The following is a 27,711-nucleotide window of genomic DNA, read 5'->3' as shown; positions in this document are numbered from 1 at the left end:
CCCGCTCTGGTTTTAAACATCACATACCAGAAAAAAGGTGCTGACCAAGTGCTATTTCTCCCTCTGGAAGTCATTGCTCCTTTGTGTCTTCCTTAATTAAGCCCAAAGCCCCCAGTTAAGAGTTGCAGCTGGATTCTAGGACTCAAGAAGCATTCCCGAGTACCTGAACCAAGGCAGCTTAGCTCCCAGGAGTTTTGTGATTAATTAACAATCTCTATCAATTATCGAACTGTAGTGTATTAAGCTGCAGCAGTTTATCCCTTATAGACTTTAGAGAATCTAACTGGGAAACCATACTTACAAACGTGTTTATGACTTCTACCCAAGTCTGCATCTTATTAGACAGCAGAGAACCCGTATGGGAGAGAACTCCCATCTGAGGTTTTTCTGTTGTTTAGTACGTAAACTCTGACTAAAGCATTTCCCATGGTTAGGGAATTCATTATATCTAATTTGCCCATGTGAATTTTCTCTGGCCTCGCAGAGACTGAGGCTCAGCAAAGGCTCAGCATTAGCAGACAAATCTTGTTTTGCAAGTTTCAGAAAATTTGCAGGAACTTGGTATGTGTTAGAGCTCTCTTGTGCTGCCAAGTTTTGTTGAGGTTACAGGAGGAACTCCTCTGCCTCCCTGTCTCTCTCTCACACACTCATTCCCACATGACAGATGCACCCATGGCTCTGTCTATCTGAAGAGCCTTTCTGAAGTGCCTTAACTGGCACATTAACGGAGTGCGTACCCATTTCAATCTGATATTAGCAAGCTTCAGAACAGGCTGAAAAAAAAACAACAAAAAAAAACATGTTCAGCATTTTCTACCAGTGTTTTTTTGTGTCTCTCTGTTCAGCACGCTGGTTATTTTGACACCATCTTTTTCCGTATTTCAAATTCTGGACCTAAAAATGGCATGTTCTGACAGCTAAGATTTAGATGTCTGCACCTTTATGGGGTCCCCAGCTGCAAACAAACAAGTTAGATTATATAGGACTGTGGCTCAATGGAAGCTGTTGGGGGCTTAGCTGTTGTTTCAGTTGGACGCAGGTCTTTGTCAAGGAAAACATGAAGAAGGACAAAAAAAAAAAGCCATAGTTTTCAAGTTTAACAAGCTTTTCCAGTTTAAACAATCTGGGAGGCATTTTATAACAAATAATTCTGAAAGTGGATTCAGGACAGAATTCGGGATTAATCGGTAAGAATGAAATCAGTAAACAGTTCCTCAGTTCTTAGAAAACATTTTAATGACCTTCCAGAATGTGAAGCCAGAACACTGTGGGCAGAATGCAAACAGCATCTCTCTCATTCCAGGAATTCAATGTGCATTTTTAAATCAGAAAATTCTCTATATGAAATGCATTCAGATGCTTTTCAGACTGCTTTTGTGCACTTGCATCTATTCCATCACTTCATTTTTTGTTTTATATGTTGGCGGAATGATCTCTAAAACTGAATATTCCTTTACAGATTTCTTATTTACAACAAACAAATGGACCCTTGGCTCCTTCCAACTCAGTCATAATGTGCAACAGCACTAATACAAGCTGGAATCCTTTTCTGTAATACTTTCTTTCTCTCTAAAGACATGATTTAGTAGACTGCAGACTATGACTAGAAAGCAGAAACAGTTGACATGTCATTCCAGGCCTCTGTTGAATGCAATGGGGCATTGCCTAAATTCCTTGGGCATTCCGTTCCTCAGCTAGCATCCCATGTAAGACGGGTGTAATAGCAACATGACAGTGGTATTTTGAGACTTGGTTCACTTTAGCTGGTGAAGTTTATTGAACTGTAAATTGTATAACTGCAGCTGTTACTGTGCAAAAGGTCTAAGCAGTTTTTGCTGATTTTTTTTTATTATTATTTTTTAATACATATTTTCTTCTTTTTAGCATTCCCATACAAAACTGCCAAACAGAATCTGAGGTTTACATTTATAAGGCCTGTAATCATTCCATGAAGTTCAAGAAATCTGGCAGTGATCTGGAAAACTTAGGAGGTAATAAAAGGTTACCAGCAGGAATGCAGAGTTGCCTTGTATGGTAGCAGAGAGAAGAACCAGTGCATATTTCGATAATACAGTGCAGCTCTTGTCTTTGGGGTGGGCCTTGATTGTATAGCTCTGCCTGCATCTGAAATACATGGCAGTGTAAACATTCCTCTAATAACACAGGGCTTCTCTTAAACATTTGTAAATAGTTCAGAAATTTTGAGAAACAGGGTGGAGCCTGGAGATCGCTAAAGAAAGAAGCATTATTCTCATGCTTGTTGCACTCGCTGTCCCAGCCCCAGCTCTGCTGTTAATGTAAACCCCTGCCACTTGCCTTCAGGCGTGGTTGTACAACGTGCATCTGGCCAGACTTGGACGGCACACGCTGTTCCAGAGCTGTGCCGCATCCAAACCTGCCCCAATCCGATACACTGCCCTGCGGATTTGTTTCCACTTAGAAAGAAAAGGAGCAGTACCAGCTGTACTGCGAGGGATTTGGAGGAGATATTGTTTTTTCACTGGAATTACTTATGGTGGAAGAGGTAGAGGGGAAAAAGAAAAAAAAAAAAGATTGTAGTACCAAATTCTGTAACATTCTGCTGGCTTTGACTGTGCCAGAAAAGCAGTTTCGTAGTATGAAGTGTGAAGTCCACAGAGGATGGGAAATTCTGAACGTCAGGCATGTTTGCATTAGTTAATCAGTTCATTAGTTAATTAGCTACATTAGAATTATAGTAATGAAATTCTGGGGAAAGATAATAATACCACACTTACTTTCACTGGTAGTTACAGAATTAATGGTCTTCATGCAGGACCAGAACTTCTGAGGTATCGTTCTGAGGATGGCTTTTCTTCCTTTCACTACTAGCCACATATAGAAAACCATCGGCTTCTCTAATTCTGTGGTCTCATTTTTTTAAATGAGGATGTCAGCCTTAATGCTTCTGGAATCTTCCAGATTTGATTAAAAACTTCAAAACAATGTAAAAGTGGAAAGAAGAAGTAGAAGTTCTTCTGTCTGTTTTCTCAATGTTCCAGTTTCATCCAACTCAGCGTGGAGTTTTTCTTCACCAACATTACCTAAGCCATATACCTGAACCTTGAGGCTCTCAATATACCCTGCCTCTCAGCTCCCAATGCTGTGCATCTGGGTTCAAGTTGCAGTTTCTTGCATTTCAGAAATACCCTAATGCCATCACTGCAGGTAACTTTCAGTACTTTATTCAGCTGATTGAACTTGAACCCCAGATTAACTCCAGCTATTTATTTACTTACCTTGTGACATTAAAAAAAAAAACAAAAACAAAAACAACTTTTGATCCAAAATTATGCAGAATGGTTTTCTTGAGATTGTCTGCTTCTAAGTATTGTTTGCTGTTAATCATTCAGAGAACCTCTGCTGGGTGAGAGACCTCATTAGTGAAGGTAAATGTACCTGCAAGTTCTTCATCTTTCAAATCCATAACAACATGTTCCCACTGACAGAAGTGCATGGGAACAGGGAAGGACGTGGAAATTAAGACTTCTATCTCAAAGGAGTCTGCCACTATTGGTAATATGTGGTGGTACACAGGTCCCATTAGCTGAGGTAACAGGAAGAGGGAGCTCCAGGAGAAGGGTCCCCCTAGAGAGTCCTGTAACAGGACAGGAATTAGAAACCCTTGAGGAGTGTCAAAACCCCACCCCATTAGCTACCACACATCCTTCACTTCACATGGCTAAGGATAGGGCGGTCATCCATAAACAAAGCGACAGTGGATTGGAGTCATCCAATATCCAGGAATTACAGGAATCTCCACATAAAGTGCACAAGAAAATATAAAGATATTTCTTGTGTTTAAACATTGTTCTTTTACATCAAACCAATGCCATCATTTCTGCTATTGTTAATACTGACCCCTACAAAAACAACATTCAGAAGAGGAGTTGGACCTGGCCAGCTGCAAATGCATATTTTTGTACAAGTCTGCAGCCACTTTAACTGCACAATAGTTCTCAGGTTTAGGAAGAACTTCTTTCTTTTTTGCTAAAATCAGAAAATGTCTGGGAGAAGAATTTGTTTTACTAAGAACAAAAGGCCCAAAAGCCCATTTTCCAGAAGGTCTGCATGCAGCTGACACTTTCTCTTGTGTTAAAACAAAGCTTGCTAGATGCTCTTCATTATCAGGACAGTGCAGCAGCTTACTTACAGTGTGACATGGAGGCTGTATCTTATGCCTGGAAAAGTGGCATAAGGGGTTGTCAAGAAAAGCTGTGGATGCCCCATGCCTGGAGGTGTTCAAGGCCAGGCTGGATGGGGCCTTGGCCAACCTGATCTAGGGGTGGCATCCTTGCCTATGGCAGGGGGGTTGGAGTTAGATGATCTTTAAGGTCCCTTCCAACCCGAGACGTTCTATGATTCTATGATCTGGTGAATAATAGAGGAAGACTGTGCTGGGAAGAAGCCAGAAATGGGTTCATGTTGCCTTTGTGTCCCCAAAATTAGCTGTCCATGAGTCCACCACACCACACTAGGTATTGACTTAGAAGGAGCTAATAGAAGAAGACCAAAGCAGAGTAAGTAAAAATTAAAAATTAAAAAAATCTGCTGAACAGAGTGAAAGATGAGGAGACAACTGTTATACTTCTTTATTTGATCATTTTTATTTAGCAGCCTAGGCATGCCCTGACATTAGATTGACTTTTGTAACTAACCCCTCAACAAAGTTAGCATAGTCACATACAAATGATGAGTTAATGAAGAGGAAATTTCTATATTTTTCTGCAATTTTCCGAGGTCATGCTTTACATCATCTGCTCTGGTATGTAGGCATGGAAGTAAACACCTATAGACCTGTGTTTTGTTTCACTCTAATTCTAAGACTCAAATTTATTGGATGCTCTATAAGATGGCTCCAGCCTATTTGCATCAGAAGGGGTATGAAAAACCAAATTACTGAATTACAGTGTTGAGAGTGGGCTGTAACCCTCCTACCACTGCAAGAACTTTGGCAAAACTCTATCACAGAATCGTCTAGGTTGGAAGAGACCTCCAGGATCACCTAGTTCAACCTCTGACCTAACACTAACAAGTCCTCCACTAAACCATATCACTAACTTCTTTCCCTCTGCTAGGCCGCATGGGCTGGCTCTCCTTTGCAAGGCCAGAGCTGTATGCAGGGCTCATTAAGAAGAGTATATCACAAACCGGTCCTCTTTGGCATGTCCTTTACTGAGTTTTTGCTAATAACGGCAGAGCTCAGGTGGTGGAAGGGTCCTGCAGGTAACTGCAGCAAGTCTCCTTTGCTCCCACGCTTTCGTTCAGAATGGTGGCGATGGCTGTTAGACTTCTGCTGGAGGTCCAAGCTCAGCTCTGCATCCTGGAGCAGGCCGTGAAACTGACAGATCTGCAGCACATCTAAGGGTTATCAGAGATACTGATATCCACATTTTATATGACAGGGTAAAGTCTCTTCTTTAAACTAACAAACAATGCTTCTTATCAACAAGTAGATCAAGGTGGTAATGTCCCTTGCTCTTTGTGCAAGAAATTGATAGAAGTGAAGGAATTGGTCCATCCCACACTAAGCTTCTTTTTTTTTTCTAGTGCACTTGTTCAACTTACTGACCAGTCAGCACCTGCCACCTTAAGCAGATATTTCACTTCCCACCATGGGTTGGAAACTACAGATGCAGGCCCCTGTCTTAGACAAGACTTTTCTCAGAAAGGAGCTATCTGCAATGAAGCCTAACAAACTCTGTGAGTCATCCTGGACGAGCAGGACAGCTACGTTTATTGTGGCAACTAGAGCCAGTGATGCAAATGTAAAGCTCTGTTGTATAAAAGTTGCAAATAAGTCAGTATGTAATACCGACTGAAGTGTTTTCTTTCCTTTGTTTGGACTAGATCTGTAATAAGTCAAATAGTTTAATGAAAGTCAGAACAGAGCTGCTTAAGCCAACCCTCTTCCTTGGCCTAAAACAACAGTAATGTAGGCGAGAGGAGTATTTTACTCTTTCAAGACATTTTGGAAATTAAACTGAGTAGCTAATAAGTCAAAATCTATTTTTCTGGAAATTTGTCACAAACACAGTATGTTTGTTTTGGCAGAATGATAACACACAGTGCTCAATGCGTTCAAAACCAAGGCATGACACTGTTAAGTTGCTTCTATTTTACAGTTGTGATATGTACCCAGGCAGAGTTTAATATCTCAGACATGAGCCACAACATAGTTTTTGCAGGCCATTTACCTAGATTGCTGTGAAATAAAACTGTAAACCATGTTAAAGACCGCGTGAAAAACACTTTTGTGCTGCTTAGACACAGGACTTCAGTGAAAGCAGAGTTTACTTGTCAGTTTACAAGCGAATTTAATGGACTCAAAAAGGTGCTCTGTGTTCATGCAATATCTTATTTTTTCCATGTGTACTTTATACCTTGCCAGGAAACAACCAGGCATTAATACTGCAATTAAATAGCAAAATGGGTAATGCTGGAGATTATGGGCAGCTAACTCTGATGTTCTCACTGGCCCTCTGAGCGTCTCTTCCCATGGACTGTAAAGGAAATTTGGACTCCTAAACTTACGTGGCCTGAAGTGCACCTGAGGTAGATGCCTAATGTGGGCTTAGTAGATCATTAAGTAAATTTAATGATTGTATGTGAAATCTGTTTCTACTTCAGTGTCTGTGCTCAAAACATTCCTGTCTTTGTGAGAAGATTCCTGATGAGAATAACTTTCAGATGCTCAATATCCAGCCAAATGTGAGATGTGTGAGCTCTTTTCTACACCTTCACTTCCCTCTGGTAAAGACAGCAGCACTGATGGGTGATAAACAAATCCTTTCATGTCTGGCCCTCACATTTCAAAGCTGCAACAGCACATTAGAGCAATGATATCAATAGGAATTTCAAGTCCTAAACACCATTAGAGATTCTGTGTTTGATCCTGCAAACGGATGAGCACTCTGGCCCTGCTCCAGCAAAACACTTAGAAAGATTTAGGGCACTTTTCTTTCATTTAAGTATAAGCTTGCTATTAAATGCTTCACTGTATTGGGTGAAAACAGATGCTTACAGGGTAAGGTTTATATCACCTAATCTCAGTCGTTTACAAGTAAGGTGTCAAACTGAAGCTAATCATCAAAGCTCAGCCTGTTGCTAACGAGAGGAGGTCATTCTGTGCCATCTATTTTAGACCCTTATTTCTGAATGGACTGGAGCACACCCCACATGTTCCTTTCATTCTCACCCTCTCATGATCATTGATATTTAGCTTAGAGTGGACACCTGACTTGCAGAGACACAAAGTAATTCACTTTAATTACCTGCTCATTTCTGCAGGATTTGTACTGACTTCAAGTTCATTGCACATTTTTAATGGATTACATTTAAAACATTAAATCTCATTAGCTCAAAATGCTGATGTAGTTTTCATACAAAGTTAAGGCCTGCATATCTTTGTTATCACAAGTAAACAGAAAGAAAATACAAAAGTTATCTGTTTCCTAAACTATTTGTTTTAATATTGCACACAATGCAGAAATACAAGGGATGAAATCACTTGGTTAACAAAATTTCAGAGAGGAACAATTTCTTTTCTTCCTATCTATTACTGCATCTGCAGAGTTCTGTCACACCCGTAGTAGTAGTAGTAGTAGTAGTAGTAGTAGTAGTAGTAGTAGTAGTAGTAGTAATTAATAGTAATAATGTATGTTTCTATCTGCCTCTCTGATAGAAAGAGTTCAGGCAGGGAGAGGTAGATGCATGCTGGGAGTGGAACTCATATAGATATGGAGTGGCGGTTAAAAATGAATTAAATAATTTGCTCAGTACTTCACTTTTCACATATTTAAATGTTTTCACAGCTAATTGGTCATAACTCAAGCTAGAGATTCGCAAAAAGGCAGGCACCCAGTATTGTGGAAAACTCCATATTTGATATTTGCCAAAGACCTCGTTGTGTGGTCCTGAGATTTTCCAAATGCTAACAAAAATCCTAAAAAAAAGTGATAATATCTAATGTCTTTTTCTCTGGAAGAACACTCAGTACTGGAAGGAAGACACAGAAAGCTGTGGACATATTAACCAAAAGAAAATAAGATGAGTAAAATGTGGATAAAAGATGTAAAATTTCACTTGATGCATGGATATATTTTTAACTTCAATGCCATATCAACAAAATAAAACTTTTACCACAACCTTTACGTAATATCTATTTTAAGTACCAACAGCAATTTAACCATAGGTTCCATCAGGCACAAGTGAGTACTTAATTGCCAGTCAGTTGAACAACAATGACTGTTCAGTCCTGGCTCATCACAAGGATGCCATCAAACTTGCTCAGCCAATCTCCATGGGTGATATTTTTATAAACCTGTTTTCCTTTGCACTTGCAATGGGCTACAAAGGCACATGGAGCAGTCACCACCAGTTAGTTGATAGCTAGTAACATCTTGCAGTAAAGAAGATGAAAGAAATTAGAACTGGGAACCTGAAGAACTTCTGGATATTTCACCATGAACTGGATTTTTTGAGTGGGAAAAGGTAAGATTCACATTTAGTACAACTCCTTTTTTTTTTCCTCGGAAAATAATTATATTACAGTGTAATTATGCCCTAGACTTTGAGCCATAGTTTGATTAAATAGTATGAATCCACAAGTTAGTCTGCTGAAGGAATGATTCATGCAGGGATAGTTACTTGAATGAGTAATTCCTACCTGAGGCTTCAAGAAGAAAATTGATTTGCAGCCTCCATTTTTTTTTTAATCATAGACTTCCTTATGCTGAATCAAGATGGAAAATTGAAGTGCCGCTTACCTTTTCTTTCTTATGTTTTCCCTAAGCTAAGCATGGTGATATTTAAAATAAACTTTGAATTTGTGGTAAAATTGAGATGATTATTTTCCCAAATTTGGAATATGTTTCTACAAGTCATTGGGATTGACATATATTTCTTCTTAATGCATGAATACAGTGTGTTTTATTTTGCTTCCATACTATTTATATCAGCTCTAGGTCTTCCTTTAAATCACACAGCAATGCGGTCGTGATGAATATACTAGTGCATCCTTGTTTTCAAGGGATAGCTCCTCTGATCATTTAGACATCTGACATGAGCTTACATGGATATTTAACATTTCCGAATTTAAGAACATTTGTACATTTTAACTCATTCTTTGGACATCAATATAAATTGAATTTTCTCGTTAAGAAGTGATAAAATTGACATATACCCATCAAAAAAAACATACTGTGCTAATTATAAAAGGTGGTGAATTGCCTTGCATTATGGTTAGCGTGCATGAACCCAGCAAGGTCACTGGGGTTCCTTGTGAATGCAGGAGTCAGTGTGGGATGCAGGTCTGGGACATAAGTATCTGTTTGCTTTGCCTAGGAAATGGATTTAAAATATTCCTGGGAGGGCTTTCAGGCTCTACCCAGATGAATGTGTTCCATCCTGAAGATGGATAATACTGATAACACACAGATGTTGTTTATTTGTAGAAATACATTTCTTAGATTTTAGAACTATCAAGGGCATACAGAGGAAAAAATATTTTCCAGTGTGGTGCGGCCTACCCTCGCTAATTAAGCATTTGACCCCTTCCATAATCTACAGTCCCAACCAGTGACTCACAGATAGTCTAATGTGGCTAAAAATGTGCAGAATTGCTTTGTTTGTAGGACTACTGGATTCAGGGAAGAGAATTTGAAAGTTCCTCGGAAGTTCTTTGGAAAGTTCTTGCTAGACACAAAGACTAAATAACATCTAAGTGAACTTCCAACAGCTGGTGGGTTAGATCTTAAGCTGCTGTACGTAAGTGTCACTCACAACATTACAGGCTTGGGACAGTTGTAGGTCACATCAAAAATTAAAAAATTATTTAGTACAGCATACTGTCTCTGACAGCTACCAAAATCAATGTCTAAGGAAGAGTGCATGAACAAGGAAAACAGGAGATAATTCACTGAAATGCATTCTCACTCTTGAATCATTTCCATGTAAAATTCAACTCATTCTCCTGAGATGAATGGAGGTGTGTTGTTGGGCTGAGTGTTTGTTTTGCTTGTATTTGGCAGATTTAATGGTTTCTTACCCATGGACTTTTCTAGTTTCCCCATAATGTGTAAACATTTAGCATTCACAGCATTCTGTGGCAAGTAGTTCTCAAGCTGAGCTAATTTGTGAAGACTAAGAGTTGTGCTCTCCTTTGTTTCACACCTACCTCCCTAAACCTAGAGGCAAGAATATTGACAGCAGTGACAGTTCATCGTGATTTCAGCAGGACCAGGGAGGTGATCATCCCCTTGTACTCTGCTCTGGTGAGGCCGCACCTCAAGTGCTGTGTTCAGCTTTGGACCCCTCAGTGCAAGAAGGACATCAAGGCCCTGGAACATGTCCAGAGAAGGGCTACGAAGCTGGTGGAGGGCCTGGAACACAAGTCCTGTGAGGAGCGGCTGAGGGAACTGGGGTTGTTTAGTCTGGAGAAGAGGAGGCTCAGGGGAGACCTTATTGCTCTCTGCAACTGCCTGAAAGGAAGCTGTGGGGAGCTGGGCGTCGGCCTCTACTCACAGATAACTAGTGATAGGACTAGAGGGAATGGCCTCAAGTTATGCCAGGGGAGGATAAGGTTGGAAATGAGGAGACATTTCTTCTCAGAAAGAGCAGTCAGGCACTGGAACGGGTTGCCCAGGGAGGTGGTGGCGTCACTGTCCCTGGGGCTGTTCAAGGAAAGGTTGGACCTGGCGCTTAGGGACATGGTTTAGTGGGTGACGTTGGTAGTAGGGTGATGGCTGGACCAGATGATCTTGGAGGTCTTTTCCAACCTTAATGATTCTATGATTCTATTATTCTATGATTCTATGATTTTTCACAGTGACTCTTCTCAAGAAAATGCTAGGCTTTGCAGCTGATTCAGCTCTTGTGCTGGTGACCACTGCTTCATTTACATGTGGAGCAGTCAGGGTCAGTTCCTGGCTCTCCTGCAGGCTTCCTCTCTGCTGTCTTGGGCACTGGCCATATCTGCATAACCAAGCACTGAAAGAATGGGCAGTTTATGCTTAATTTCCATGTTCATAACAATAGTTTATTTCCCCCATGCTTTGCTTGTCTTGTATTTGTAGACAGACATGGTTTGTCTGGGATAACGTTTACCTTTATCCTAGCGTTGGTAGTCCACTAAATCCAAAGCAAGCTCATATAAACTTTGAGGTTGACTTTAAAATTGTGACTTTTAAGAATTGAAAAAAAAAATTCTGTCTTCTTTTTATTCTGTGTCTGGTTTCAAACTCTGAAGATTTTTCTGCACAGTTCTGTAAATTGGAATATTTTCTTATTAAGCACTAGTTAAGACTCCTGAATATCACAAGAAAACAGGAAAAATGGCTATAAGACATTAAAAATCTTAAAAGTAATAATAAAATCATGCATCTTCACTTATGTTTGCCCATTGCCTAGCACAACAGTCAACCAAACCAAGTACAATTTTATTTTACCACATTGATGGCAGCTGGTCTCAGGAGCATTATGCTTCTGAGGAAAAGAAAGTGGAAAAGCAAAGTGCAGTTAAGTGTCTCACAAGTAATTTTCTCCTTGGTCTAGTTGAATTCATGATCATTTTACTTGCAACAGGAAATTCATAGACCACATTATGAAATTCAATAACATTTGCTTTGGGAGTATTTCAGCTGAAGCCACATTAGAATTGTGATCTCAGTGTGTATCTCTTCATTATCAACGTCACAGCAAAGAATTTGGGAATGTGCTCTATGTACATTCTTCAACATAAGCATTACACTAAGATTTTAAAATCAAAAGTCAAAAAAAGGAAAAAAAAAAGCAGCTATATCTTCAAGCATGATTTGTGATTCAGAGATCCCCCTCTGGCTTCAGCAGACATGGAATGGATCTTTTGGGTCAAATCCTGTATCTCTGGATTCAGATCCACAGTTACAGTTTTGCATCATTTCACCTTTCATTTATTAGATAAAAATATAGGGGTGAAAGAAATCTTACCAGATCACTAACTCATTGTCTGCTATTGAAACTATTCCCAGCAGATGATTGTTTAACCTGTCCTTACAGATCTCAGTGTAGAAGAATCATTTGATATAATTCACTGACCACACACTGCTAAGCAAAGATTAATTTTTGCTGGCAAACACTTTCAAACTGGTAATAGTATCAAAATCTTAGTAAGATCTGCTTAATAAAGAAACTGCATGAGAGCTTTCCTTGTGATGCCCTCATTCCCTCTAAACTGATTAAGCATTTGTGCTTTATTTATACCTAATAAAGATTTTTTCCTATCTCAAAGTTGAAGCCTTATTGTACAAGAAAGCAGATGTAAAAGAAGCATGGGATACTCTGCAACGTACCTCTTCAAGTATGTAGCTCAATGACCTCTAGTTTTCCATTTTTTCATCCAAGTATACCCTTCCTTGACTGATGATCTTAATAAAACAACACATTTATGATCTTCACAATATGGCCATAGAGAAATGCATTCAGGAGGACAAGAAGCCCTTCCCTTTGGATGCGACATTCAGAGCCCACCACCAGTGTTGGGTGCATCCCACATGCACTGAGCCTATCCCAGACCTGCTTTAATTTCTTAAAGTTAAGAAACTTTAATGAAAGTTTCTTAAAATAAAGATGAAAAAAAGTTCTCTTTTCGACTTCACTGTTGGTGGTGTTTCATTCAACATCATTCAAGTTAGCTTAGGTTCACTGAGCAGTAAGGTTTTTCAATGTATTTGAAACTTTTCTCGAGCTAAGAGTTGAAGGGAAAAATATTTTGAAATAACCATCTTTGAAAGCCATGTAACAAATGCAGCTGTAGCGATGAATAATGCTTGTTGGCATCCCCTGAACATATTGCAGATCATTTACCGGCCTCAGCAAAATGTCTATCGAGTGCCAGAACCAAGGAGTGAATTAGTGTACTTTGTGCTGATGAAGCCATTTTCTTTAAACAAAATAAAAATTTTAAAGAACTGCATGAACTTTCCTTATCTGGATAAGAAGCACTAAACAGTTAAATATTTCTGAATAGTTATTCTTAGATTTTTATAACTTCTTTCAGCTCCACTGTCACTTGGCAATCTTTAGACGCATTTTAGATCTGTCCAGATTGCTGCCCTTGAGCTGCTTACCACAGTCCCTGCCTACCATCCAATTTTTTTTTTTCTTCTGTAATTTGCATGAGACTTTTTTGTAATCTGGAAGGATGAACTCTGTCCAATAACGAGGCATGTTGCAAAACTCTCTCATTAATTTTTGTCCAGAAGGAGCTTAGCAGAATTATTTGAGGAACTTTCAGTGCCTTGTATATTATGTGGTTATCTAGGTATCTGCTGGAAGGGAGTATTTTGAGCAAGAAATCTACTTCATTTGTATTTAAATAGTTAGAATAGTTATGGTGTTAGTCTGCTAAGGTAAAATAATTCTACAGACCAACTGGGATAATGTAACATGTAGCTATAGCCTGAGCAGCCAGCCAACCAGAGCATGATCCTTTATCATAGTTTTGCATTGTTCTTCTAACTGCGTGATGCCAAAAAATAATAATAATAAAGAGAAATCCTTTGTTCCCTTTCACTGACCTAGAAGGTCACAAAACAGACAGTTCCTTCTTGATTACACTAAATAAATAAAAGCCTGATTCACAGAGGGGAAACAATCATCTGCCAACTGCCAAACCCTATAAAGGGTAAATCTGCTTTTGCTTTGTGAGCCAGAGTGATGAGTCACTGAGTCTATGACTAATACCAGCAAGAATTAAAATGTACCCACTGAAATACCCTCCCTTTGTACTACAGCAGGGTTACTCAACAGCAGACCCTGGTCCAACAGGTGCTGCTGGGGAGCAGGGACCCCCTGGCTGCTGCTGGCCAGAACCGAGGGACAGCTCAGTTGAGGTTACTGACATGCATTTACTGCATTCACAGGCACAATCTCAGCGTGGGAGTTGAATAATTAGGTTTTTTGTTTGGGAAATTAGCCACTGTGCAAATAAACACCCTTTTCTCCTCTGCCTCTCTGTTAGCTGCCTTCAGAACATGCCACAAACAGAGGTTCCTCCTGGAGCCCTGGAGAAGCACACCTGTAGGGTGACAAGGGGCTATTGAACAGGAAAACCTGAGGAGGCTGGTGCAGAGAAAGACAGGGATTTTGATATAAAGATTAATGTTTGAATATGGGTCTTCTTTTTAACTTTTAACTTTGGGTTAGCCCTGACGTAGTCTGACAATTGAACTCAATGATCCTCGTGGGTGTTTTCCAACTCAGGATATTCTATATTTCTATTCTATTCTATTCTATTCTATTCTATTCTATTCTATTCTATTCTATTCTATTCTATTCTATTCTATTCTATTCTATTCTATTCTATTCTATTCCTGAGAAACCTACATTCCAAGAGGCTTTTGAAACCTGGGTGGCATGAAGTGTTTGTTTGGTATCTTCAAAATGAGGTAAGGAAAGTGCATTACAGTTAAAAAAAAAAAAAAAAAGAAGAAAAAAAAAAAAAGAGAGAGAGAGAAGAGTTGATCATTCATTTCCTGTCTTTAAATGGGTGAATTTGCTCATCCATTAAAGTCACTGATAAAATTCCCAGTGACAGAAACTGTGCCAGGATTTCACCAGATGTACTCATCCCCCAACTGCCTATTTTAGTACCTCATCAAAACCGTCTAATTCTCTAAGATTTATGTTTTTAAGTACAGGACTTACCAAGACACATCACAGCCCATTAGAACATTTTCTTCATCAGGATAAGGAAGACCTTTGCCTTTTCTTCTCTCACTATTGCTACATTTAATTCCTAGAACTAACTTGCCTGAATCCTCAACCCACATGCTCTTGGATAACACTCAGAAATTACGTGGATGAAAAGCACCTAAACTGAAAAGTTTCTTAAGGATCAAAATAGTTGTCAATCCACATATAAGCATCTACATCTTCAGCCAGCCAGGTACCTTACAGTTTGGACCCTCTGCAGCAAAACCCATCATGTAACTGAGCCCCTAAATTATATTTATTAAAAATTAAAAGAAAGCTTCACTCCAGATTCAGTTAATTCTCCAATTACCTGATTACAAATAATTTTGATGGGGACGTCCCAGTCAGAAAAAGAAACAGAAAAATGCTGTACTAAAACACTCAGTCATGATCATGGAAGAATGTAAATACTTACAGACCTTTTTAGACTCTGCATGGGCCTACAAAGCAGAAAAGTGTCAACCTGCTTCCAACCAAAATAGTTTCAATTGCTATTTAAAGCTTGTTGGATAAGGTACATCCGTGTTCTCTACTGCACTGTAATTGAATGTTGTAACCTTTGGAGAGTAAGGCTAACATCAGTGAATTTAGAAAATAGTATCCTATTTTTTACAAAATTTTATTTGGTTTTATGCTATACTTAATGTTATGCAATTTTTATTTTTCTGAGAAAAAAAGCATTTGCTTAATTTCAAGTATTTTAAATTAATTCCATTTTTATATGTCTTTATAAAAGTGAATATGTTAATGGTGGCAATTTCTTCATTAAATTTTGTAATTCAGCCTATGAACAAACAAACACAAAAATATTTGCACATCTCCATGCATTTGCTTGGCTTTGAGATGCATTTCTATAGAAACCCAGAAACTCCACATTAAAACTACCTTTTTTTTTTTTTTTCCTTTTTTAATAACCATTTTTAATGTTTCATTCTTCAATAGAATGGAAACTATGGTATTAGAAAGTAGGCCATTTCACTTTTTATTATAGTTGCAACCTCTCACATTCAGTTGTTACCACATAATGATTGGATATGTAAAGAAACATAAAGAAATATGCAGAGAAGCACAATAAGATATTTATCCTATAAAGTCACAAAAATAGTTTGGATATAAATACCTACTTTCTTCTTTTATTTTCTTTCTTTTTTTTTTCCCCGGTGGTTCCATCAGAACAAATTAGTGTATGTCCCTTGGGAGAGCAGGGTTATACACTGCAGTCGTTTCACTGTCTATGAAACCTCTGAATAATACATGTAATTTGTGACTCATAAGCCAAGAATCCCAATTCAGTATGCCTGTCAGCAGGACCAAATGTTCTAAGAGTGTTGTTTTTTTTAAATAAATGAATGAGATGCTATTAATCAGTCATTTAACAGTTATAAAACTCTCAAAAGCACAAAAGCAGAGATAGATGTATATGTACAAATCTGTAAAAGCTGGGGAGGGAAGTCAGTGAACTGGGACTAAGTCTCTGTTTGAAACTCCCTATCTCTTTGAAACTCTTGCTACCTTGAGCAAGAAGCTAATTTTTCTGCATCTCAGTTCCCTAGTTACAATAAGCTTATAATAATTTTCCACCTTGAAAAACTGTTGTCATGATGAACCCGGAATTAATTGAGAGGTTTACATATATAGCAGTGAAGGGAGACATAAAAATATGCAAGCAGATAAAAGTGATTCAGTGGCTGAAATAAAACTCTGCTAGCTTAATTCATATCAAATTTCATCTTCTTGGCCATATCCTGAAAACTATGGCATGGGGAATAAACCGTGGGTTTATTGCTGAGGAGTTGACCTGAAAAGAAATAATTAAAATTTTCCTCTGGTTTCCATTAATTTGTTCTTCTTTCTTTCTAGATTTCAACATATTGGGCTCAATTTTTCCATGTCTCTTTGGATGTTTTATAAGTTTGGCTGTTGTCCCCCACAGAAGTAAACATCTGCACACATCTGTGGGCTTGGGCTGCTTGGGACAGCCCTTGAAGGAGCAGGAATGTGCCACAAACCCACTGAACGGAAATGGCTCTGGAAGAGATAGAGCAACCCAGGGTCTGGCAGAGGGGTGTGCCTGCAGAGGAAAGATGATAAACATATAGAGGAATCTGACTTGAATTTAGGAAAGGCCTCGGAGAGTGAGGAGACAGAACCTGAAACATCAGTAACAAAAAAGATTTTGTCCAGTCTTGCAAATTTGCTCGTTTGCAAAATACTTTTTTAAGAGGAAATGAAGAATAAAATAAAAAGTAAAAAAGCTTAAGTAAATTAAAGAGTGAGGAGTTAACTAAAGACTTTAGAAATGTTTAGGCTACTGTTTCTTTCACCTATTGTAAGTCTCTGAAGAGGTGCAACTGTGAGCCTACATAACACACAAGGCTGGAGGGCTTCAAGCTTTGTTCATGAAATTTTAACCTGCACTACTAGTGCATCTTTGGGCGAGCGTTCCCCTGCTTCCATCTAGAAGAATGAAATTGAGAGCAATGCCCTCACCCCACAACTAAAGGAAAAGAAGCAGGAGAGTGCTGTAGATCAAAGGAAGCTGAAGACCGAGATCAGTCTGCGAGTTCCCAATGACAAGAAGCAGCCTGATGGTTTCCTTCCAGCAAGCTTGAGAAGCTTACTGCAACAGATATGAAGGTGTGCAGAGCCGTAAATTGCATCTCTGTGTATGAGACATAGCAAGGCCTCGGAAACCTTAATTAACCAGAATGATCAGAGAGGAGAGTTTGGAGTAGTACTTTCAGTGGAAGTGGTAATGGTGTAAAAGCTACTGCTGGCAGTGAAACAATTGCTTGATGGTTTTCTCCAAGTCAAGAGAAGTGGTAAGGGTGATGAGCTTTTATGTTCTTCAGGCTTTATGCTGGCAGACAGACTTTGAGAACTGACTTCAAGACATGCTCTTCAAGAAAGGGCAAGGTGCACAGAGGCAGTAACAGCACTGCTACTGCCAGCCTGTATGACACAGCACTAACAGCACTGTATGACAGCCTAAGTCTATGAGCAAAGTGCTCTCTTAGTGATTACTTTCCACCAGCTCTGCCTATAGTCCAGCCTCACTTAGGAGGATAAAGCCAGCATAAAGCCTTGATATTTCTTACTCTATGAACTTTCTTTTCTCACTTGTCCCTGAGCAGGGTGACAGAGACAAACCGGTTCCTTTGAGACCCTTGGCAAATGAAAATAGGACAGAACAGAGGAAAAATACACAATGACAGATACCAGATTCCTGGCTTGAGCAAATGGAATGAAAACAGGGTAACATTAGCTTATTAAGTATACTGTAGACCATGAAATTGTGAAATCATAAAGGAATTGAAAAGAAAGGTGAACAAAATAGGGTTGTCACATTTTAGCTGCAGGCTCCAGAATCAGGGAAAAGCCATGTGTCCTTAAGGTGTTCTTAAAAAAAGAGTAACCAGAAAGAAATATTTATCTGAAAAGCAGATTTTAACCTCTGTACTGAGGAACCTAGAGATCAGCATGAAAACAACCTAGAAACCAACCAACCAACCAAAATAAAACCACCTGATTTATGCAACTATCATGTGTGCTTTTTTTTTTTTTTTTTTTTGGTGCCATAACAGTAAAGGAATGGGAGTTGAAGTATATTTGGAGTAAGAATAGAACTGTAGATGAAGACAGAGCTAGAGGAAAAAAATATGAAGAATTCAAAGGAAAGCCAACCATATCCTGGGCTGCATCAAAAGCAGCGTGGCCAGCAGGTTGAGAGAGGTGATTCTCCTCTCTGCTCTGCTCTCATGAGACCATGCCTGGAGCACTGCGTTCAGCTCTGGGGCCTCCAGCACAAGAAGGACATGGAAGTATTAGAACGAGTCCAGAGAAGGGCCACAAGGATGATCAGAAGGCTGGAGCACCTCTCCTATGAAGACAGGCTGAGGGAGTTGGGGTTGTTCGGCCTGGAAAAGAGAAGGCTTCGGGGAGATCTTACAGCGGCCTTCCAGTGCCTAAAGGGGGCCTGCAGGAAAGCTGGGGAGGGACTCTTTGTCGGGGTTTGTAGTGACAGGACAAGGACAATGGTTTTAAACTAAAAGAGGGCAGATTTAGATTAGATATTAGGAAGATATTCATTACTATGAGTGGTGAGGCCCTGGCACAGGCTGCCCAGAGAAGCTGTGGCTGCCCCATCCCTGGAGGTGTTCAAGGCCAGGCTGGATGGGGCTTTGAGCAACCTGGTCTGGTGGGAGGTGTCCCTGCCCATGGCAGGAGGTCGGAACTGGGTGGTCTTTAAGGTCCCTTCCAACCCAAACCATTCTAAAGTTCTATGAAGTCTACATGTGTGTGTGTGTGGGGGGGGGGGGGGGGGGAGGAAAAGAAATGTATCGCGTTGTATCATTTCCAAAGACATTACCAAAGACATTACCATATTCTATGGTTCTATGATTCTGTGATTCTGTGTTGAAAACTCCAAGCCCTATACTGTTGTATTATATGGCAGGAAAAATGAATAATTAGTAAAGTTCAGATAAGGGCTTGTCATAGGCAGAAGACAGTAGCACAGAAAGAAAAAAGAAATCACAAAGCAAGCAGAAAGAATAGCAACAGTATGTATGAAGGGCCACTGCTTTGCCTTGAGCAGTCTGCAAAGGAAAAAAAAATGCAGTTAATTAAAGCCAACTTTGAATAATATGATGCTAAGTCAATTACTGATAGAATAAGATGGTTTCATTTATTACTGTTCTTTTTGCTATTTATTATTGGGTTGATTCCTGCCAAGTGATCTTTCTATTTGATATAGTTTTCCCACACCTTTAAAACATCACCTTTCCTGTTATTGATCCATAATAGTATTTTCAAGCACCTGTATCTGCCTATAGATTATAATAGCAAGAAAAACATGCAGCATTACTTATCCAACTAAACTTTTTGTTTGATTGTGCATTTTTTTTTTACTGTCTCATAACAGTATCAGGTCCTGCGTATACTTCTGTTTTTCATTCAGGGAAGTACTTGTAAGAATTAAAACAAGCTCACTTTGTGAGACTGCATGTAAACCGGGAGAAAAATCTTGGTTATAGGCTTCTTCAGGGCACGCACAGACAGCTGTGTATGCTCAAAAGCTGTGTCTATACGGTAGAAATAGCCAGGATCAGAAAGGCAGACAAGCAGTGAGACCGTGGGATGGAGGAAAAGGACAGGAGAGGCTTCTTTTAGATGAACTGCTCTCCGAAAAGTGAGAAAACTGGCCCCTCTTGTTCCATACTGATTTCAGAAAAACAATGTTTTGCATGCATTCATTGCAGCACAACTGAATTGCCATTGGGAAGTTCCTGACTTTCCAAAGGCAATAATCCAGAAAGATTTCTAAACGCTTGTGTGAACCTGGGAGCAATATAATTTATTTGCCCAAATCCTGCATGTGAAAAGCAATACCTCAACACATAAGAAAACCATCTTCATGTAATTTATGCTCTGTGAGGTAAAGAAATATCTTCTGGTTGTGATCAGTTTTAACAGCATCATGCCAATCTGAAAGATTGATGCACAGTTTACAAATTCTGTCATGAATACCCACCCAGTATCTGCCCACTATTAATCACGCTCCTATACCAAAATCAGGAAAATAATCTAAAATTCCTGATGAACAGGAATCGTGTTTCAATAATCATTTCGTTTGTGTAAGCCACTGTTATATGCATAACTGCTCACAAAGAATAGAGAATGTGAGCCCCAGAAAATTATGAATTTATCAGCTTTTCAGGGATAAAGACTTCTGTTTTTTAGCTAGAGAAGGCATGTGTTTATTTGCTAATGCTAACCAAGACAAGATTCATATGGGCCTGTGTTCTCTTCACAAAAGAGAAAGACAAACCACTGCAGATGGATTATATATGAAATACGAGAGCCTTCAAGCTGTTACGAAGCGTATTCTGAGAAATGAGCCTTGTCACAAGTGCTTCACAAAAATCCTCTCCAGCTGAAAAATGACACCATCAGTCTTTTGCCACTCTTTAAAGAACTTGGTTCTTTATGTACTTTGTTTCAATAACCTTTAAGTGGTAATAAAACCACTGACAGAAAGTCTGAGGCATGATGCCATGTCCCCATACCTGTATACTGTGTGAGGAAGAGCAGAATGAGGTGCTGATCAAAAGGAGGCAACGTGGACAGTGGAAGCAAATATTCTTCCAAGAAAGGACACCGTGTAAGAATCACATCAATAGTTTTTCTCCTTCCACTTCCCTTCACCCACAAGTTATTATTGGATTTTTGGTGGAGGGAAATTTTTTTATTCCGGTCTTTCCATGTGCATGCCCAACTCAGTTCCTTTTCAGAACAACAGAGGTTCAAACCTTGATGAATAAGCATACAAAAAGAATTGAGACTACAATGAAAGCTTCTCTTCAATGACAAGAAATAAAGCCGGCAAGCTGAGCTCAACTCCTTTGCCATTTGCTGTAAAACTCAACCCCAAAATTTGTTCCTAATAGCCTAATGGGCAGCCTTCACTAACCATTCCTACGTCTTGATTCAGTTTGCAAGCGTGAGTCAGCAGCCCAAACAGGAACGCAAGCTGCAGCAAGGACCTGAGCAAGCACTTGCTGGGATGCACTTTTAGCCAAGACTGAACAGAAACCAGACAGGGAAGAAAAACTGTTCACCTAACTTCATGTTCTAATTTCATCTAATTTAAACATCCCTGTGGGAAGATCTCAACCTGCCAGCCAACAGTACTCCTCAACCACAGTTCACTACAGAAACCTTATTTATGTAATAACTGAAAAATACATGTGGATATTAGGAAAACCACCAGATTCCTTTACGCATATAATAAGATTATAAGACTGTGGGAATGATGTGGTCTAGGGACCACAAGAAGGAGTGGAAAAGGAAGAATGGGTCTGTACTTTAACCAATGCATGGGTTACAAGCCAGCAGCTGCTGCAGTTTCACTGCAGTTATTTGCCCCAGGTCAGGGGATAGCACTCATTTACAAGGTACCAGTACACCCAGGATTTCTAATTATCATCTCAGAAGTAGTCTATATAGAGTTATGAAATATCTATGAGATGATGGAAATGAGTCTCAAGAGCCAGGTGTTAATAGGTATCTTTAGGGAGAGATGCATTGTTCCTTTTCAGGTGCCATAGCACACAACTCCAGCTACTGGATCACAATATATGTATCCAAATTATAGTGTAGCTAACGGCAGACAAAAGCATTTTAAGGGGCAGGTAATAACTTCAACAACTGAATTAATAAGTCCCTAATTGCAGGTATCAGGAAAAATTTTAAGAGCTGAAACATCCTAGCAGTTAGTGATAGACATCCTGTGTACTTTGGAAACTAATCAGTCTGAATTATTTCCATTTTTCATTTCTCCGTTGCTTTAGCTTTCCGTGATTAATGCATTTCAATCTTCCCAACCTTTCTCAACCCTACGAAACAATTCATTCTGTCAGCACTAATGCATGTTGTTAAATTCGCATAATGCTGTAACTCTTCTCTGAAAACAATCAGAAGAAGGGGTTTATCACATTACCTTTCAATCTTTTTGAGCTGCTTTTGTTTGGCAGAGAAACAATCACGTTTCCATATTGTTTCCTTGCACTCTTAAAACACATGAAATTGCAAGTCTTGCCTTTTCCTCTGCTTTCTGCTCATTTTCCATGTCACCAGCCCTCCCCATCACATGAGATTGAATGATTTCAGGGTCTCATTTTTGTTTCCTTCATGTCTTTGCTCTCTTCGCTGAATTATGCCAAGCACATTGCAGTTGCAATGCAAGCTCCACATCAGCTTCCTGGGTGGTTTTCTGCAACTCATTTGCTGCAAAGCCTTTATGGTGTCGTCCCCCCCCCCCCCCCCCCCCAGGGTCCATGGGTCATAAACACCTTTCATTTTCTGATGTTTCATTCCTTGGCAGTCTTGAATCACAGCACTTTCTAGGCAGGAAAGTCTGGCCCATTAGAAGACATTTCTCACGTGTCTCCTACTTGTCTCAGAGCCATCACCAGACTTCCTCAACCCATCTCACAGGGCCACACAGCCCTGCTGGCTGAGACTTCCAGCAAATAAAATGAAGCCTCTTTAGTCCTCTCCCACCCAGATTCCTTCTATAGTAAATAACAGGCTTCTCTGGAAAGTCCTCCTGCTTCCTGGGCCCAGTTCCTGAAGTCAGGCCCCTTCCTTCCTCAGCATGGCCTACAGGGACCTGGGAATCAGGTCAGGTTTCCATCAGCCCCTCCAGCTCACCGGGATCAGGTCAAAAGACCTGAACACCTCCTTGGTCTCACCTGATGGAGCCTTCCCTGAGCACAGCATGGTGCCTTCCTGGCTGGGTGTTACTAACACCTACGTGAAGCTCTCAGGTCCCACACAGAGCTGCTGGAACACCTCCCTCCCAAGTCCACCTTGAGCAACCTGGAACAGGTATGGGGAGGCCAAAGGGACTGTCTCTGGTCTATGTGGGGCTGTAAATCCTGGTCACACCAGGGGAGACGCTACATCTCCCAAAGGAGATGCTTTACTCCCAAAGGGAATTGACTTTTTGAGTGACAAATGTTTTCTAAATCTGTGAATGGACAAACCTTTCAACATTTTCATGTTCTCATTTTTCATTAAACCTCCTCCCCTTTCAGACCACACACAAAGTGTAGAGAATTAGTAGGATATCAACAAAATATTTTTAACCAATATAGAATTTCTCTTGTCAAAACAAAATATAATATATATATATACCTGTGGAACTGCAGGGATTTTTAGGCTTTTCTATCAGAAAAGGTCTCTTTCTTGCATTAGCTAATTCAAGATACCCTTTAAATAGTCCTCCAGAGACTTCAGTTCCTTTCTATTACAGTTCATCTGCCTTTTATGGCTTTGCTCTCATGAAAGATTAGTAGCTGCTAAGGTCACGGGTCATTATGATCATTTAATCTGACCTGCGTAGCATAAGCCATCAAATGTTACCCAGTAATTCCTGCACCGAACCTCATAAATTGCAACCAAAAGGTCATATATCTTTTAGCAAGAAATGTTTTCTTAATTTAAAGGCAACTAATGAGGAGTCTGCCTCAGAAATTTGTTCCACTGTTTATTTATCCTGACCTTTTACGAGTTTTTACTAACACTGATTAGATTTTTTTCAATGAACTATTTTGCACTAAAGAAATTTGAGAATTGTTAAAGGAATGAAAACTTTATGAGATAAAGTGTTTACAATATTTAAAAAAAAAAAAAAAAAAAGGAAATACTTAACATACCCATCAAAGCAGTAGACTTTTTGTTCCAGTTTGCTTTCTGGATATATCTTATTCTCTGGATATCAGGACAGTTTGAAAACCAACTTCCTGACTTTACATGTATAAAGCTAGGCAGCAGCCATACCTCTCATGATGCCTTAGACCAAACTTCCTCAGGAACACTGAGGAACCCACCTTCCTCAGGTTCACTATCCTAAATACTAGCAAAAATCCTACAATCTATATCAGACCTATGATCCTACTTACCATAATGCCCATTTGTGTTTGTACACTCTGTTTTTGGAGATATGGCTTTGACCCTGGGAAACATACCCATTTCTTTCAAATAAGCCACCCAAAATAAATTCACCTGGCAGAGGCAATCCATTAACTTTCTGAAGAAGTGTTTGATAGTTGTCAACAGATAGACAGCGAGCCAGGAAGGTCCTGGTGATGTAAAACCTGAACTACACTGATTAACTTGATCTAGCAAAATAGTTCAAAGTAGACATTGAAATTTTGAAATGTTGAGTTGTGGTTTTGGCTTACTTTACATCAAATTTCCCAACAAACTATCTTTCTCAGAGACTGAAATTTAGGTACAGTAGCAAGAATTTATCACAGTAGTTTTGACATGATCTTCTAATAACTAACTTCTTTCCTGTCTCTAGCATAAACTACAACCTTCTAGATAGAAAAAGCTGAAAGTCTTCAGAGGAGCTCTTTTCCAACAGGTAATATTTTCTATAATCTGGAATGTTTCATAAAATGATGCATCAAATATTTTCAAAGAAAGGAAAACATTCAGATGAGCTTAATTTCTGTTCCAGAATAGTATATCAGCTTTGTGCATTTTGAATATATTTTATTTTGTAAATAGTAATTTATACAAATAATCAAAAGTAAAAAAGATATTTCAAAACAATATGCAAGGAAACTTTGACTCTAAGCTTTGTTTTTGCAAATATTTGTAAAGATATTTTTGATTCTGCAGCAATATCAAATTTCCATGTAATAAAATCCTCTAAAAATCATAATTTCTGACCTCATTATTACTATATTTATCTATTGATAATAGAAATTTGGATGACGTAAGCCTCACAAACTCTCTCACATACATCTGATGGTTGAGGAAAATGGAAGTCACTTCTTCAGATTCTTGCTTAGAGGTTTTTTCGACAGGCAAAAGATTTCAAGTACACTCTTCATCTCTCTACATTGAATGTATAAGGGCAAGTGTACTTTTGGTCTTGCCATCTCTGCTCAGATGCTAGGCAGAGACAGGGTGAGGAAAGGTGCCCATGATAAGACAGGATGCAACAGCAGGATGTGACACACAAGCTGTGAGTCCATGAACACAGTCCACAAATTAGAAAAATAACTTTAGAAAATACCAACCTAAGTTAGTTTTAAGCATTTTTTTTCATCCTTATGCATTACATATTTTAATTCTGCTGTTGTAGTAAAACATCAACAAACTGAAAACTCTTTGCTAAGTGCTGGGAAAACATGATAAGTGAAAGTACTACACCAAAAGCATTCCCAGCTTAAAAACACAGAGAGCAAGCAGATTACAAATGATTACAGAGAGACTATAAATTCACACAACATTAAGTCAATAAATGCCCTCTGGTTGCAGCCACTACCATGTTCGACTTATTTGTCCTTTCAGTTCTCTTGGTCTCTTTCAAATGACTTTGAATGGGTTTGTTCCTGCATGACATAGGTGTGAGTATCAAGGAAATGATGTTCTTTGTGTTTTAGACCAGAAGCTCAGAGGTGATTTTTGCAGATGTCAAGCAGTGACAATTAAAAGCGAACACTGAAATGAAATCCCTGACATGCTGAAGATTATAAGGATAGACCTCTCATTTAGCAGCAGATTTTCGTTTCTGTGTCTGATACTCCTAATGGCTATTATACTAAGCACGTCACTCTCACGGGGTCTATTGTTAAATTTGAATAGTAGGTATGAATTCAAGCATTTTCAAGAATTTCCTGTTTTTTTGGCAGTTCTTTTTTTTTTTTCTTTTGTAAATGAGTTCTGTGTGGGTTTTTTGATGTTTTTGTTTGTTTGTTTGTTTGTTTGCTTTACAGTTCTCATTTTCTGTTTAAGAGCTTATTGAAAACAGTAAGTGAATAAAGTTTATGTCCCATTCTGACTTTTGTCTTGTTTTGTTGACCTTGAATCAGAGCAAAAGCCTGTTTAGCTGAGAATCCGTTATAGAATCATAGATCATAGAATGGTTTGGGTTGAAAAGGACCTTAAAGATCATCTAATTCCAACCTCCCTGCCATAGGCAGGGACACCTCCCACCAGACCAGGTTGCCCAAAGCCCCATCCAACCTGGCCTTGAACACGTCCAGCGATGGTTGCCTTTCCAGGCAACCTTTTCGAGTGCTTCACCATCCTCATAGTCAAGAACTTCATAATACCTAATCCAAATCTACCCTTTTTAGTTTAAAACCATTACCCCTTGTCCTGTCACTACAAACCCTGATAAAGTGTCCCTCCCCAGCTTTCCTGTAGGCCCCCTTTAGGCACCGGAAGGCTGCTATAAGGTCTCCCCAGAACCTTCTCTTTTCCAGGCTGAACAACCCCAGCTCCCTCAGCCTGTCTTCGTAGGGGAAGTGCTCCAGCCTCTGATCATCTTCCCCTTCTGGACTCATTCTAATAAGTCTAAGACCTTCTTGTGCTGGGGGCCCCAGAGCTGCACACAGTGCTCCAGGTGGGGTCTCACAAGAGCAGAGCAGAGGGGGACAATCACCTCCCTCGCCCTACTGGCCATGCTGCTTTTGATGCAGCCCAGGACACAGTTGGCTTTCTGGGTTGCAAGTGCACCTTGCCAGCTCATCTCGAGCTCCTCATTAGCCAACACCCCCCAAGTACTTCTCAAGGCTGCTCTCAATCCATTCTCCACCCAGCCTGTATTTGTGCTTGGGATTGCCCCAGCCCAGATGCAGGGCCTTGCCCTTGGCTTTGTTGAACATCATGAGGTTTGTACAGGCCCACCTCTCCTCCAGCGTGCCAACCACACCACACAGCTTGGTGTCATTGGCAAACTTGCTGAGGGTTCACTCAATCTCACTGTCCATGTCACCAACAAAGACGTTAAGCAGCTTCTCACCTCCTTGTTGGTGAGAATGAGGTCTATCCATGAGAAGGGTCCACAAGAATTTTTACTGAGAAACCAACTTTTGACCAACCCAGAGAAATAACCCTTCTGTTTCTCAAAGTGTCAGTAGAAAAGCTACCTCACTCCAGAAATGCTGATTTGAAGTAGGGTGCCTCAGCACAGGATCCTGCAGTTGTTTGACCGATGATCCTTGCATTGTGATGGCTCCAGCAACTTCTCTAAACATCATATCTTGTGGATGTGTGGTGTTTTCCAGGTGCAAATAGCACCAGAGTTGCCCTGGCACAGAGCTGTTAGCCACAGCTATAACACAGACATGACAGTAAAGCCTGCTACTGCCACCACCCTCGTTTATTCAGTTTGACTTTGGGGATTTCCCACATCATCTTCTCCAAACCCAGCACCATGGTTTACTAATCCAGTCCAAGCTCTTACTGTCAGGAGGTGAAAGTGCTGTCGAAACACAGTCTTTCCCTGTGAAAATCACTGCTCTAGTCAGTGACACTACAATTACAATCAACTTTCACAAAACAAGATTAACCATGTGATGTAAATACCTCACTGGCTTATCACAGTTGTTTAGCTGATGCCTGTTTCTCATCGGTGAACCTTGTTGGAATCAG

At 39.7% G+C, this 27,711-nt stretch overlaps 2 long non-coding RNA genes across 3 annotated transcripts; one reads left to right on the top strand and one right to left on the bottom strand.

Annotated features, from left to right (window-relative positions):
* Window positions 1–452: 452 nt before the first annotated feature.
* LOC310886015 lies at window positions 453–16,044 on the bottom strand. Of its 2 annotated transcripts, none has more exons than XR_014575079.1 (3): window positions 15,876–16,044; window positions 12,348–12,422; window positions 453–2,124 (listed from the first exon to the last, which is right to left on the bottom strand). It is a non-coding gene; the product is annotated as an uncharacterized lncRNA (long non-coding RNA). The 2 variants fall into 2 exon arrangements; XR_014575080.1 differs by lacking the exon at window positions 453–2,124 and adding an exon at window positions 10,214–11,282.
* LOC310886012 lies at window positions 4,275–26,441 on the top strand. The gene is made up of 4 exons (XR_014575078.1): window positions 4,275–8,511; window positions 16,612–17,388; window positions 24,623–24,685; window positions 25,716–26,441. It is a non-coding gene; the product is annotated as an uncharacterized lncRNA (long non-coding RNA).
* The last annotated feature ends 1,270 nt before the right edge of the window (window positions 26,442–27,711 follow it).

This window comes from Anser anser, assembly GCF_964211835.1.
Source record: "Anser anser genome assembly, chromosome: 1".
NCBI lineage: Eukaryota > Metazoa > Chordata > Aves > Anseriformes > Anatidae > Anser > Anser anser.
Note: the sequence above shows the minus strand (reverse complement) of the source record. Positions and strands in the feature narration are given on the sequence as shown.